This window comes from Myiozetetes cayanensis, unplaced genomic scaffold (assembly GCF_022539395.1).
Source record: "Myiozetetes cayanensis isolate MyiCay16 unplaced genomic scaffold, myiCay2020 scf18, whole genome shotgun sequence".
NCBI lineage: Eukaryota > Metazoa > Chordata > Aves > Passeriformes > Tyrannidae > Myiozetetes > Myiozetetes cayanensis.
Window position 1 is genome coordinate 14,849,844 of NW_026087389.1, and position 16,160 is coordinate 14,866,003.

The following is a 16,160-nucleotide window of genomic DNA, read 5'->3' on the forward strand; positions in this document are numbered from 1 at the left end:
GCAGCAAACATGTTCAGAGCATGATGCAAGTCAACCTCTGCAGCTCTGAACTTGTCTGCTGTTGCATCACCCGGAGACACGTGGAAAAGCAGACACTTCCTGCTACCATCTGAATTTGGGTGCTCACATTTCCAAGGTAACCAGGTTATTTGTGGGCTGTTATAGTCTTGTTTTATCCTTTCTGTGAGCAAATAAGGATATTTGCAGTGTTGCAAAGGCACTCAAATAGTTCAGCTAATGAACACGTCCCTGTATTTACAGCTGACTGGCACAAGCTGTGATAGTCATGCTCTGGGGTGCTTGTAAGGCGTGTGAAAGCAGCCTTTCTTCCTGATTTTGTGCCATTTGCTCCTGTGCCTCCTCAAATCTGTCTCTTAATTGTGGAGTGCTGGGCTGGCTAAATGTAATCTGGGATGAGAGGGAGGGTGAGGGAACATTCAGCAGGGAGAGCAGCTCCTGGAAGTCCCATTCAGCTTCCATGTCCTGTTCCTGCGAGTTTCTTTATTCAAACAGCACAGTTGCCCTTTCTCCTGGCTTTGTGCCCTGACCTCCTTGCTGTGTCTTGCAGCAGCACAGGCACAAAGGATGGGCCATGGCGAGGCCTCCCAGAGCTGCCCTGTCCGGTCTGGCACTGCGGGGTCCAGGCTGCCCAATGTGGCTCGGCAGCAAACGTGCCTGTTTGGTGGGGGCCGTTGGACAGCTGTTGGTGTGGTGCCTGTGTGGGAACTGCCTTAAACTGGCGGGAAGCGGTGAGGCGTCGGACCTCAGGACGGCTGTCCCCAGGGTCCTGCCTCACCACACGCTGCTCGGGGGGCTCCTGAGGGGACCTCGCCTGTTGACCCGAGAGGCTCGTGGCCATCACGGCGGTACAGAACTACGGCTGGGTCCTGCGGAGGAGCTGGGAGGATGAACAGCCCCGTGAGGAAGGCCCCGAGCCGGCCGAACGCCTCAGCCTGCGATGGCGGCGCAGCCCTCGGTGGCTGCGGTGGAGGCGGCACCTGCGGTCAGAGACTGAGCTGCTTGCTGTGGAACTGTAAGTTTGTGGAGCCTGCAGGCTCCTCCCTGACGCCTCCCTGCTTCCCTGCTCCGATCCTGTGTTGTGATCCTGTGTTTGGGCTGGGAGCTGGGTCAGGGCGGAAGCTGCGGTTTCAGCTCTGGTGGCTCTGTCAAGGGTTGGGGTTTAATTACAGGTTGGGAACGAATCCCATGGCAGGCACAGCCATCTGGGCTGGCTGGGTGGCCATGGGCTACTGGGACCCAGTCTCTGTGGGCCCCTCAGTGCTGGGGCAGTGTGGAACCCACTCCCCTGCCTGGTGCAAGGCAAGACCACCAGTGCTTTGCTGGCCTTTCTTCCTCCCTTCCAGTCGTGCTCATTGCTGAAATCGCTCTTGTTCTGCATTATCCTTATTTTGTTTCCCTGGTTCCTCGACTGCCTTCTGTTTCTTCAGATAGTAGAGGTACTCCCACCTGGCAGCGGTTCCTGCGAACCTGTGGTCCTGTAGGAGAACAGAGCCCTGGCCCCATTTCTTCTTGGAGACATTGAGACACTGGAAATGGAGATCAACTGTTCTGTGGGGAGATTTGGAGGGGATGATATGTGTGTGAAATATGTACTGCCCAGTGGTACAAGCGATCCAAGAGCATGTAGGGCCTTAAGAAGTATCTGGTGAGGGACCCAAGTCTGGGGAGAAAAGGGAATCCAGACAGATTTATTTATTTTCCTACTTTCTTTCCCTGGAGAAACATCTGGCTTATGTAAAGCCATTTGCTGGGTTTCTCACCGCTTTATTTTGAAAGTCTCTGCATTCGGGCACTCTGCTCTTCTCATCTCCCTGCTCTTCTCATCTCCCATCACAGCCTCAAGGGCAGAATCTTCATGATTTGGGGTTTTGCTTTTATGAAGTTTACTCTTTGTTTCTGGTCTGTGTTGTCTTTTTCTTATATTTTCTTTCCTTTTCTTGTAAAGGACTGCTCTAGTCTGACTTGTGGTTTGGCCTTGTTTTCTTCTGAGAGGTGAATTGCTGTGATAAGCCCTGCAAAAACTGTGAGGGAGCAGACTGGTGCGTTGGCAAGACCCTGGTCACTGATATGGCATTAGTGAAAACCCCGTGCCAGCAAGAAGCTGAGCTCTGAGGTTTGATTGCAGATATAACATCCTAAAAGCACAGCATTTTTCAGTATGGGAGATTTTGAGCTGAATTATGCATGAGGGAGTGCAGTTAGAGGGATAAGCACTCTACTTCCTTTTGCCAATGCAGCTCTGAATTGGACCCATCATTTTCATGTGCATTTATCCTGGCAGTGAAGTGCTCGGTACCTGGTGAAAGATTTACAGCTCTGCTCCAGTGGTGCAGTTTGTTTGGGTCTTATTCTAAATTTGCCACTTCCTCTCCCTGAGTAGCTGATTCCCTGTTGCTTGGAGCAGGCAGTGGTCCAGGCAGGATCATACCCCTGGGAGCCAAGCAGGATCCTCTCGGAGATGTGCAAAACAGGATGCTGGATGTTAGTTTGAGGGGATTCAGGGTGCTGAGCCTGCAGAAAGCTGCCCTCTCCTCTGACAGAACAACAACTCTTCTGTCAGCTCTGTCTCCATGTCCTCTCTATCATTCTTCCCCTTCCTTCTGCCCCTATTCCAGCAGTTGCCTTTGAGTGATCCTGTGCTGGAGGTTCAGGCAGGCTCCTGCATGTCTTGGCCTTGCATCCCGTTGGCAGAAAGCTGAGAGTGAGAAATGTTTGGGAAAGTTTTGTGGGGTTTTCTTTTTTTTTTTTTTTTTTTTGTTGGTTGGTTTTTTTCTTTTTTTTTCTTTCCCTTTTTTTTTTTCTTTAAAAAAAAAAAAAGGAAAGAAAAACCAACCAAAAAACAAGAAGCTTTGCTATTCATTCATTCCCCAAATAGCTTTCCCTTTCATTGGACAACATCCTCCTGCTAGGACAGTCCAAGCCTGTTCTGACAGGCAGCTTATCTGCTTTACAGCTCTGACTGCTTCCTCTGTCTCTCCTTTGTGTGGGAGGTGTTTTGTCTTCCCAAACTTCTGCTGACTTCAGTGGGCGCTTGCCTGTGCCCAAACACGCACTGATGGTGCAGCTCAGTGCCGAAGTTCGCCGCTGGGTTTTATTTATGTCCCTGCAGTGTGTTTTTCTTTGCAAAGGGAAGGACTCGAGTGGCTTGGGGAGGGCAGGAGGGTTGTTATTGAAAGTCAGTGAAGCTGAGGTTCTCTGTTCACCCTGTCTGGGTCCATCCTGCAAGTCCTGCTGCAGGACATGGTGAAGGCCCTGGTGTTGAGGGGTGCCACGCTGATGGGGGTCCAAATAAGGTCCTGATCTGCACAAGGACTGTATCTGAAAAAGCCTGGAGCAGCCAGCTTGTTGCTTTGCTGTGTTGCCAGCTGCTAAAGCAGTTTAGAGAAATTCCCAGCCTAGTTTTAAATCTGGTAAAAGTGGAGAGAAGGGTGTGTTGTTGCATGAAGCGAGGGTTACAAATGTTGGTTTTTTTAACAAAACAAAGTCAGTCACGTTTGAAGCTGTGGTTTGCCACTGTGCGTTCCTGATACAGGATCCATGCTTTCCCTGAGATAGTTTCCAGTCTACAGACCCTTGGATGATGGTTAGTTTTCTTGAATCTCCAACACTTCTGTGAGTCTGTTCCCTCTGGAGGTACATTGGGGTGTGTTTATTGTGGTTTTAACTTTACTCCCTGAGCTGTGGGATCCTTCCTACTGGCCATGCAATGCCACCACACGTCCAATGCTCCTGCATGTGCAGTGGCGGCCCAGGGATGTTTGTAGGTCAGGGATGACAGATACTGAGCAGGACTCATCAGTGCTATTAATTAATTGCATTCCAACGGCAGCGAAAGCAGTAGCAAGAGTAATAAACAAATTATAATCTACATTATGAAGCTGACAGGTGCCACCCACTCATTACCTGTCTTTAACCACTCTCATTACTACCCAGTCTTTGTGGGAACTAATCTTGCTGCTCAGTGTCCGACTTGTTCATTTAATGCCATTATCTGAAGCAATCGGCCTCTCCCTGTGAAAGAAGAGGAAGGTGCTTTTCCTGAGGCTTGTTCTCTGGGAGCTCTGAGGAGGAGGCTGAAGGAGCAGTTTGCAAAAGCATGGTGTGGCTGGGAACTGAAGACTGAAATCCACAGGGACAATCCAGGGAGGAGCTGGGGATGGGTGGCAGAATGGAAGATTGTAACTAGGAGAAAAAGTCTGCACTCTGTTCATCTCCATGGGATTGAGGAATAATATCCAGTGAAAAGGATATTAGGAAGAGCCACATTTTTTTCCCTCCGGATGTTTTCCAGGGTTTGGGAGCAATGAGTAATGACAGTTCTCTTTGTGGCTGCCCTGGGGCACTGCAGGAGGAAGTCCTGGATGTGTTTCTGTGGGGATCTGTTCAAGCTCCCCCTGGGAAAAAGAACTGAACTCCAGGAGCCGTCTGGCATAGGTTGAATTCAGCAGAGTCAGGGATGCTCAGCCAGAGGAGCCTCCTTGGTGCCTGGCTGCTGCCATTACCTTGTCTCAGTCCATGCTCAGTGTCAATGACTGTGCTATGCCTGAGCTGCAGCTGTTCTCCTTTCCTTGCTGACACAACTGGGAGCCATCCTGGGGAAGATTATTGAAGCCTGGAAGCTGAGGAGTTGGGCTGAGAGAGCAGATGGGAAAATAGGTCTTTTTTCCAGATACTCCATGGGTGGCTGGACCCTGGCCAGCCAGAGGTCCTGTTGAGCTCTCAGAGTTTTGGGATATGTCATGGGGGTCTCTAATGAGTAAATAATAATCTGAAAGCTGAGAAATTAAGGCTGGGAGGTGAAGGGCCAGCTTTCCCAATGGAGGATTGCCATCAGTCAGATGCAACAAGGGCCTGTCAAAAGCCAAAGCTGTTGGTGTGTCTGTTAATGATAAAGAGGAGTAAGTGGCAGATGAAGTTTGCTGCTGACTATTCAGAGTAGCAAAACCCCAAAGCTGTACTGAATAGCTGTAGGAAGTCCTTGCAATATGGAGTGGTGGGGTTATAGCATTTGATGCTGAGAAAAGCACAGCGATCCAGTGGGAGGAGGGAGCCATCCTAATCTAGAATGCAGTGCAACAAGCCCAAAAGGGGATAATGCCACAAGGGAGAGAGATCTCAGAAGTGCAATGCACTGTGCTATGGGAGCAAGGCTTGATCTTGAGTATGGTCAAAAAACTGAAGCCAGTCACCTTCTACAAGAAGAGCTGAGAACAAGCTGTATAAATGTACTGCATGAATCTATGGTGAATAAAGGCCTTTGTAGGCTTGGGGGATGTTGGAGTAAGTATTGCAATAAAGATCCATTGAGTATTTTTAAATATCAATACACAGAATCATGTTGAGAAAATCCCACAGCTGCAAATAGCTGGAGCCTGGGAAAGTGATTGTAATGTAACATAGCTATGTCCTCGGCCTGTTCTCATACTCTTCTCCAGGTGATGCTGTCAAGTGCCATTGAAAACAGGACACAGGGCAGGATGAAGCTTGATCCAACAACAGTTAGTGGTTCTGATTCCTCTGCTTTTCCAAGAAGGTACTGTCCTAGGATGAGCTGTGTGTGGCACACTGTGGTGCGTGTCTGAGGAGCTTTTATGGAGGCTGAAGACACTGAGCTCTCTCTCTCTCTCTGTTCAATAAAGAGAGCTGCTGAGGTGCATGGCTTGAGGAGAAAACTCCTGAGGTTATTGTACATCTGTTGTCAAATGGACATTGCAAACAGACAGCCAAAGCATTGAGAAAGTCTTTGTACCAACAGGAACATCTTGTTCTTCACCAGACCAGTCACTCTGAAATGAACCGATTCCTTAGGCAATGGAAAGCTATTGCCTGGGTCAACAAACCCGCCTCTTGTCTCCTCTGAGGAATGTTTGGGCAAGAAACCAGCTCCAAAAGGATTTGCTTTCTTCAACCTACCCTCTCCCATCACTTCTTAAGTACCCTGCTTCTGGTTAAGAAGGACTGGATGATGTGGAAGTATCTGGATGGGTCAGGCCGACTCATCCTGCCCTCAAAGCCCTCATGTGCTACTTAAACCCACACCACAGTGGGGCGAGACACTGTGTGGGAGTGTGAGACAGTTCCTAATGTTCCTGTTGATCAAATGGCCCACTGAGTCTCCTGATCTGCTGTGGTGATAAGTCATAACAAGGACTCTCTCTTAATCCTCATTATCCTCTGGTGGCACTTCCTGCCCACATACACTAGATATTTCCAATCAACAGGGAGTAACCTCGGTGGAAGATAGGATCAGATTCCCAGGAACCAGGCTGTAGTAAGAGTGAAGAAAGAATGAGGAAACAGTCCTAATTTGAAGCTAATCTTATAAATACAGGGCTGGATACAGACAATAGGAAGAGATATGTCAGGAGAGCTTTAGCATTTATTTAGGAAAGGATCATCTTTTTCCAGGAGTAGCCTTAATTGTAACTTAGGATGTGATGAAGTTGCTGTTTGATCTCAGCTTCAGCAGAGGGGAAGAGACAGATTCTGCTTTGTGTCACCAGAGGAGGGGTAGCCTGAGAAAAATACAGGGAAAAGTGGTTTTAAAAGTAATTTTTTGTCACTTGTGTACTGATTCAAGCTGCATGGATGGAATGTTTAATTTCCCAGTTTTTATCTGAATAAAACACTAAATAAGGAGAAGGCTGTGTGGCTTTTCCCCAGGCAGACATGCTAATGTATGTATGTACCCATTAGGTATTTAAAGTTGCACGGCATTGCTGGAAATGCAGAAACCCACAAATCTTTTCTTCTAGTGTAAGGGGATCATTGGGGTGGGATGTTTCTTTAGCCTACCTAGACCCATAGCTGGAGCCTGTACCAGTCAGAGACTTGGACTGTCCTCCATACTCCCCTTTCATCTGGGTGGGTTGTGATGGAGCTGTTTGTGATGAGGAGTTCTCTACAGACAGTTGCTTTTATGAACCTTTTTTAGACAACCTGTTGAAATGGAGAGCAGTGTCCTGTCCACATCCCAGCACCACGCAAGGGAGCCTGTGATGCCTCTGTGTGTTTCATTGCAAGCAGGGTGAGAGCAGGTGTGTGTTTGTGAGAAATGAGTCACCTTTACGGCAGGTGTGAGGGTCCCTCACCACCTATTCATGTACAGCAGGTGTTGTAGCACGATCCCATAACCATATGAATGACTACAGTGCAACAAGGTGTGGACATTGGTTGCTCATCCCCACCCTGAAGGTGGTGTTGCAAGTTCCTGAAAAATGCCGTCATACCCTTGCAGGTTTGGACTCGTTTGGCTTTTCACCATCTGTCCTGCTCCTGAGAGCGTGGTGGGCTTGGTGTTTTGTTTGTTGCCCAGCTCTGGGCTGGTCACTGCCTCTTAATTCAGAAGGTTTACAGGCCTTGCCTGGGATCAAGTTTGTGAAGCTGCAGTGATGTACAAACCTCTGCTGCTTCCTGGAAACTTCCTTTTCCTTTTAGGTAGCCCCACTTGGACTGGTGATCTCCCAAGGCTTGGCCTAAGTGAAGTCATACAGTAGTTCCCTCTCCCAGGCTTCCTGTACGAGTTAGGACAAGGCTTTTCAGCCATTTCTTAGTTTCTCACTTCCTATTGTTTCTGGCCCTCCCAGGACTGATTATTTTTCTGAAAGTCCTCAGAACAATGTGGACTTCCATTCCTTCCCCAGGTGCCTGGCTCTGCTGTATTCTCTTCACCATAGCAGGTTATGTGGTCTAAGGGTTCTACTCTAACCCAAGACAGGGCACAGTTTGACTCTGATGGCAGGTTTGGTTTTTGTTTTTGGGCTCTGTTTAAGATAAACTCTGTCAGGGAGCATGGCTGGCTCAGAGGACATATACAGTGGTGTGGGCACAGCAGATCCTCTTTGTGCTAAGTTTACTTTCATAAAGGGTTGCTAAGTGGTGCCTACGGGTGGTTGATGCAGCTGGATAGTGAACAGAGTGTAATTGCTTCTGCTGTCTTCTGGGATGTGCTTCCAGCAAGTCACGACACCTGGTAACGTGCTTATAACATCTATTAACCTTGTAATTTTTTAAGTGGCACTTTTATCCTGCCTGGTTACCAGTCAGGTCTGGAAACATCGACTGTGGCTTTCCATGGTCGCTGCTAAAATGTGCCTGGTCACTGAACTCGCTGCATTTTGCTGTCACCATTGTCGTCTCCTCCTTGTCAGATGCTCCACTCCTTTGCACAGGTCAAAGCCTGCCCTTGTTCATTAGTTTTCTCCCTGAGTTCTGCAGAGGGGATGTTGGAAGGTTGATCCTTTCCTGGCCAGGTGCTGCTGTGTGATATTTCCCCCTTTAAGATGATGGATACCCTGCAGTGAAGAGCTGTGGGGCTGAAGGGGTCAGCATTTCTGCAAAGCACTGAGTCACCTGCTGTGGCACTGGAGTGTGGGAAGGTGGAAGAACTGGAGCAAGAGTTTGGGCTTGCTGCGGAGAGAAGATTCAAGAACTGTTGTGTGTGCTGTTGGGATCTGGTCTGCGGCAGCAAAAGGAGTCCCTGCTGCTGTGGAAGGGACATACCAGGGTATACACAGGGTGCTCAGTCAGGCAGGGGATGGATGGAAATGGATGTCCTGCACTGCCTGTGAGCAGACCTTGGACTAAGCCACCAGCAGGAAGTTGGTGGAAGAGCAGGGATCGACCCCTGAGCTTCTAACAAAACAGCTTTCACCAAATCTCATGGCTCAGCCACCTTCTCCCAGGCTTGCTGTGAGCACAGGTGTGTCAGGCCAGAGTACCCAACTGCTGGAATCCTGATCTGTACCCCTCACATGGGAAGGTGTCCCTTGGAGAACTGCAGGCAGCAATATCCTACCATGTGGAAAGCCCTGAAGAGGAGAAGGCTTGGCCAGGAGAAGGTGGGAAGGACACAGAGGATCTTGGGGTGGGTTTTCAGGACAGGCTGACTTCCAGGTCCAGCTCTGGGGCAGCCCTCGTAAATGCTCTTCACAGCACTGGGAGGGACTGGTGTTCAGGGAGCAGGGCGGGGTGGATGCTCTGTGCCAAACTCTCACTTGTCTCCTTTCTCTTTAGGGCATTCTTCATTCATTAAACTTGCTACCAAGGCAGCTTTGGTGGAAGTAATCAGTCTCCTGAGAGTGGAAGCCTTTCCTAGGTGAGCGCCCAGTGTTGAGGTTTGGGTGAACTGTGTTTTTGGAAGACCAGAGCGGAAAAACTGGGGAATTTTGTTGTGTGCTCCATTACCAGTGTCTGTGAACAAGAACACAAAGCAACAAACAACACCAAAGAGCAGAGAGCCAGTTTTAATTGCCTGCAGTTGGATGGTGAGTGGAGCAGAGCCTTGAACAGAGAGCACAGCTTGCCTCTAAGTTTGTATGTCTGCCACCTTCCTGGCTCTAAACATGACTTCAGCTGTGACTCCAGGATAAGCAGTGAGAGCCAGTTTAGGGTGGGCACCGTCTTTGCCTTCCACTTTCCTTAGTGCCCAAGTCAGCAGGGCCAGGATCCCTGGGCAGCACCCCTGTGGCACAGCTGTCACGCAAAATAACGAGCTGGCAAGTCCTGACTCCTTGTTTATATTTTGGTGAAGGTTTTTATCGTGTTTCCTGCAGACACGGATGGAGAGGAACGGGTGGTTCTGCTGTTGGCAGCCCTTTCTGATAAAGGCCAGTGGCTTTTCACAAGTCTCACAGCTTTTGAGTTGCTGTTGGATCTCAGTATATCCCCTTTTGCTGCTTCATGTTGCTGCTTCTCCTGGGCCTGCTGGAAGACCAGTGTTGTCTTCTTTTTAAGAGGCTGCTTGATCTGTTTACTTTTCATCTTTATAACCCTTATTCTGTTTGTGTATTTTTTTATTCTTCGTCTGTCCCAGAAACCTCTTGTTTGCACTCCCCAGGTAGACAAAATTTACAGGAATCTTTAATTTGTTAATTGAAACTGCTTCTTGCTGTATGTGGAAACAAAAAAAAGCAAACTACAGCTGCAACACAATGGAAGTGTAAACAGGAAAACATACAAAAAATACTTCGTTTTGGAGATGTAGTCCCTTAAGAATATAAAACCTTCTAGGCCTGGAAGGTCTGTGAGTCAAGTATCAATTGGTGTGATGTACCAGAAAAGGAAATGTTTAACTCTTTTATTTATGTCCAGGAGAGCTCAATGAAGCCTTCAGGTTAAAAAACAGCTCCGGAGGATTCAAAGGAAAACAGCTCATAGGGCTTCTGGCTGCATATGCAGCATTTTAAATTTAGAGTTTCATGGGAATGTTAATAGTCTTATTCTCAGCAGTGTAAGTGGAATGAGTCTGTAATTTGGAAACTTTTGCATGACTTTCAATTTTAAAATAAAAGAGAATTCTGGCCTATATTTTAAAAAGTGACTATGGAAGGTTCCCCCAAACCAGTGGTTAGATGGCCCATAAACAGAGTCTAGAAAAGCAGGTCCCTTAAGGCTGTTTCCACTTGGAATCCAAATTTATTAAAGGATCTTTTGTTGGGAAGTCACCATGTGATTTGGGCAACCAATAATTGGTGAATTATCTATTAGCTGAAATATATTCAGATAAACTGAATATTTGAACGTAATGAGTAAAGTCATTAAAACTTAAGTCTGTTCATGGCTAATTTGTGAACTGACAAAGGAGCTCAATCATTTAATGAGCATTTGGTTCCAAGCTGTGCACCTAGCTCTAGTGTCCAGCTGCAAAGGAGCAAAATGTTGAGTATTGATTGCTTATGAAGATCAGATCTTCTTAAAGTTATTATTGCTTTACTTGGAAAAGAATTTGGAGTGTCTTTTTTATTTTAACCCCTTCTGGCAGGGTGCCAGCAGGTCAGAGCCAGGCAGTTATCCCCTCTGCACTTGGTCAGACAGTTAACCAGGGGTTTCTTTGGTCTGGAAGTTCGAAGGGGGTTCTTGTCTCTGCTGCACTGGGACCCTGCCAAGGCAGGACAGCACTTTTCAGCTCTGCAACTTGAATTAGGGCAAAGGAAGAACAAACTGTCACTATGAGCTGTTCCAACCAACTCCCTTCTTCTGTCAACTGCCAACCATGATTTTATGTTTAATTATTTGCATTACATCATTAGTCCTGTGCTAGGTGTTGTACATGGCTAATGATGCAAAGCCTACCCCAGGTTTGGGCACCGTACAGGCTTCCCTGTAGGGCGGATGTGCCAAAGTGTTTGAAGTGCTCAAGGAGGGGAAGCTGGCAAAATCTTCCCTACCTCCTCCCCTTGGAATAGTTGGATATTTAACATGCTAATTTAGCTTACGTATTAAAATGGAATATTCTTCTTCAGCAGCAAACCCTGCAGTGGTTAGAATCTCCATTATGCTTCCTGTGCCGAGTGTCCAAGCAGGACAGTTTTGAGGGAGACTCTGCCAGATGTCCACTGGGCTCTTCCCACCTCCACAGCCCCAGCATCAGACTCTCCAGAGGATAGAAGTCAAAGGATCTCTTCTGAAGGTGCCTGGTTTGCGAGCAGATCTCCTCCCTCCCAGGGCCTGTGGTGAGGGCTGGCTGCTTGTCATTGCCCCAGTGCTATTTCCGTGTCCTCACAGCCTGTGCATACACACATATTTCCACTTGGTTTTTTAATCACGTTCTCCTTTCTGAGCTTCCCTTTTGACTGTTGATAAACTGCATTGCTTAACACGGGTGAGGGTGTTGGTTTTGGAGGGTCTGGCAGGGTTCCTTGCAGAGCATCCGGGTGCACAGGAACTATGACAGTGTGGTCCCATGGTCTGTGTGGTCTATCAGCCAGTTCCCTCCTGGCAGGAGTGTGCTTGCTGCACAGGCCAGCTGGGATGGTAGGGGTGCAACTGAGAAAGGATGTTTTGTGTACCAGTAGTGAACCTCTGAGCAAAGGGGGCTAGGAAATGGCAGTGCTGGTGGTGGAGATGGGCTGGCCTGACTCACAGACCCCCTGTCCTACACTCACCGTGTCTGGTCTTAGAAGGTGGAAGGGAAAATTGTTCCTTCCCTGGCGTGTGTTGGTGTCTCTGTGCTCCTGCTCCCATTCAGGGCTGTGTGTGTAGTGTCTGTGAGGCAGAGCAGGGCAAGGCAGCAGGTGCCCAGATGCCTCACTCTTTCTCAACCACGTGGCCAGGCTTGTTGAGCCCAGCTCTCTGTCACTTGAATCAAGCCTGCCTTAACCTTGATGAAGTAAGGTCAGGGACTGAAGCTGTCTGCATCCTGCTATTCCCATGCTAGTTATACACTGGGAAACCCAGGAGCTGATGGTGCTCCACTGCTCTGGTAGGAGATGCTTGCCCTTTATCTCTCTCTGGAGTGGTTGGGTCTGTCTGCATGGAAATATGTTCTGCCTCCGGAAGAGGAAATACGAGCCCTGCTGCTGTGAGATGCTGCAGGGTGGCCAAACATCCTCAGCAGATAGAGATCATGTAATTCAGGTGGACCACTAAACTTTTAGGCAGCAATTAAGACTTATGCAGTAACTCTGAGTCAACTAATGCATCTGGGTGTTGCCTTGGCATACTTCCGATGGCAAATCCTTCCTGTGGAGACTTGGTGTTCTTACGTTCTCCTCTGACCTCCCGAATGCTCCACTTCAAAACTTGATCAGAAAGCTGTGGTGATTTCAAAGGGAGATGTCCCATTAAATTCCTTGTCTTTTCTTTGGTCCTCTAAACCTGCAGGTGATCCCAGGCAGTTTCTTTGATGCCTTCTTCCCCAGTGGATGAAGTAATTATGACTTCTGTGCAGCAGGCTAATAGCTCTGAAGGCTTTAGTCAGGCTGATTAACAACAACTGTGTTTTAATAAAAAATGTTCTGGTAAATCCTTCTGAATTGCAACCCTAATTACTCTGCAGCCTGATGTGCAGCAATTGCAAAGCTAATAGGATCACCTGAATCCAGTTAATGAATCTTCTGTCATGGCTTGCTGTGACTCACAAGATGTGTAGTGTTTCTTCTGGTCTCCCTTGCCCTGCTCCATTCCCTGGTGAATATTTATGCTCTGTATTGCTGAAGGTAAGGGGGTGTGTGCTTAGACTTTGAATGAATTAACTTAAATATATGTGCATCCTTCCTCTCATTATTTCAAGGGACTTATGAGGATCAAGGGCCTGGCCTTTTTGCTTTGGTCTCAAGGTGAATTCATTCAAGAAGTCACCAGTAGCTGCTCTTGCCTGATAGTTCTTTTCAGGCTTACAGGTTTTGATGAGAAATCTGTTCAACCCTGGTTCTCTGCTTCCCCACTAGTAGTCTGCATCTGTGTTAGAGAACAGAGTCAGGAGGAACACCCTTCCTCCTTGCTGCTAGGACATTAAGGTGGTTTGTGCTGCATCAGGAAAGGAAAAAAAAAAAACATTAAACCGAAAGTAATTTGTTTTGTTGGATCCCTTTTCCTTTAAGTTTCTACTCTTAGCATATAAACTTGCTTGTGCTCCCTGGCTGCCTCCCCTTCCCCTTCAAAAGGAAAAAGGCATTAACCCCGGATCCAAGTTTTTCCATCTTTTACAAGGTTGTAAGCTGGTGATCTGGAAGGCTCTGCACTGCTCAGGAGAGGGACTCTGGGCCAGCAACAGTGACCTAGTGGTGCTTTTGGTTTTAAGGTACCTTTTTTTTTTTACAAGTGGTTTGGGGATTGTTGGCAGATTTGTGTTAGAGGTTCAGCTTAAGTCAGGGATAAACAAGAATTGTTTGAAAGTGGCCTTTCAAAACTTCCCTCCTTGCTCACTTCTTGTTCTAAGTGTAATGTGCTTCTTACACAGATTTATAGGTTTAACTCCTTGCTGAGGCACACTATAAAATGTGTCTCTAACCATGTCCCTTGTAACTACCATAATAGCAAGGAAGCCTGTCTGACGAATTCAGTGGCAGGAAGCAAAGTAAACATCTAAAGGATGTAATAAAGAGATTCAGGTGGGTAGGACATGGCAACATACCAGAGGAAAGACTTGACACCAGCTGCATTTCTGGTCCTGTAGCTCCAGTGCTGTCCTTTACTGGACATAATGCAGTGAACCATTTGTGTGACCTTTCGTGGAGCTGGGGCTTGTGTAAAAGCCCAGATGTAAGGCCTGGGACTGGTTGTTCCCCGGCTCTGAGGATATTCCTGTAGAGAGGAGGATTTACAGAGCAAATCTTTCTCTTTTCTGCTGCTCACACCACAGCTGATTTCATACATGGGCCAAGCTGAAAAACTTCAGCTCATTACAAGGGTGTTAGCAGAGGAAACTGCAATGGGGATTTTCAGAGGCTTCATTAAATCTCTGTCTAGGAACTCAAAGGGTAAGAGGGGGAAAATGCTAAATGATTCGAGTTCTACAGTAGAGAGAGATGAATGAAGTTACAAAGGAACTGTACAAATATTTATTGCATGCTGGCAACAGATTTTGGGTCGGCCCTTTACAGCTGGGGGCAGGGAATGGCAATATTTTTTTCTTTTAAGCAGAGCTTAGAGGAAAGAAAAATAAAAGGCTTGTGTGATGTTTAGAAAGAGGAGCAAACCCAAGCCCAGCAAATCTGCTTATAAATGATAAGAAACGGAGGGAATGAAGCAGAGTTGGTGCTGGAGGGTTTGTGTTGGTTTCCTGGGCATTGGAAGTGCAGTATCATCCCTGTGGCTGCTCCTGCCTGGCTGGGACATGCCAAAAAACCTGTTGTGAATGACGGGCTAAATGTGGGAGGAAAAGAGTGCAGTTTATCTTGGATTTTTAAATATTACAGTGTCAGACTTCTGCATGTCTGGCTTTCCCCTGGAAGTTCAGAGCCTTTGAAGGCTCCTTTCATTTCTGGTGTTCACAGGCATTTATCCTCTGTGCTGGGCTTGGTAACTGCAAATGGATTAGGAGCTGTAGAATGGGTAGATAACAGTTTTGGTTGCCTATGGTGGGTTTTTTTGGTGCTGTTTTTGTTTGGTTTTCCTCTTTATGGAAGAAATGGGTAATGTGTGGCTGGAACTATCTTGACTCCAAGGTACTGGGTGCTTTGGCAGTGACATTAGCTCGGTGGCTTTGGGAGAGGGGGAATGCTTGCACTCCTTGCCTCCCAGAGGGTCAGATGGGTTTTTTCGTGGTGGGTGGGAGGAAGTCACTTCTCACCTCCTCTGCAGACAGAGCAGAGGTCCGCTGTCTCGCTTATGTTTCCCTTAGTCTCACTGATAAATATTTGTAATTTTGATGTTTTGGAAGCTGAGTGCAGGAAGATCAAAACTCACAGTTGCCAGATTTGGGGAGAGTGAGAAGTAGCTGCTTCCCACATGTCATCTGTGGGGTTTCTTCACATGGTTGCTCCGTGCTTGGGCAATGCCTTACCCTTCCTTACAAGATGCTTCAGGTCCATGGGAGCTCTCCACGAAGGAGCTGGGCATGAAGGAGCATGGCTGTGTGCTGGGCAGAAGCAGGACCTGTGGACCAGGAGGGATGGAGTTCATTCCTGGCTTTGTTGTCTGAGTGTGATGGCCAGGCATGAAAGAACATGGCAGAGCAGCGTGTGCTTGGTGCTGCTGGTCAGCAGCAGGCTCTGTCCTCACTTCACATTCCAAAGGCAGAACAAATCCTGCCTAACACTCGTTTGACAGTCCTAGTGCTGAGCCTGTCCCACTTGATTCTGGCTCGCAACAAGGCTGGAGGGGGAGCTGTGCAGTGGAGCTCCAATCTCCCTCTCTCTGAACCTAATGTGGGAGTTTTTGGCATGCCCCTGAGTGGGACAAAGATTTAAAATCCATACCCTAACCTATGGAGAAAGCATTCAGGAGGCTTTCATCTTTGGAAAATGCACTGGGTTCTCTTGGATGAAAGAGCTATTATTTACCTATCAACAACATAATCCCCCTCCCTCCTACAGATTGCAGGCAAGCTCCCGGGGCAAACGGCACTGTAATTAAGAACAAATATTTACTATGAAGGACTAGCTGAGGCCTGGCTGGGCAAGCAGCCATGAGCCTTGTCTGAACTTGCCTTCTGTTTGTTCCCCTTTGAAAGCAAGGAGTCAAAGTCTTTTGTCAGAGGAGTGTTTGTGAGGCACAAGATGGTGGGTTGGGCCTCCGAAGCAGCCAGGAGCTATCGGGCTGTTTGTTCCAAGCCTAGGAAATCCCCCACAAGCAGAGTTCCTTGCATCTAAAGGCACTTCACTTTCTGTATGGATGGCTCTTAGATCTGCAAGTGAGGGTTGGTGTGGGGACTGCAGCTGGGGCCATGCTACGACAAAGTCTGTGGAAATACTTGT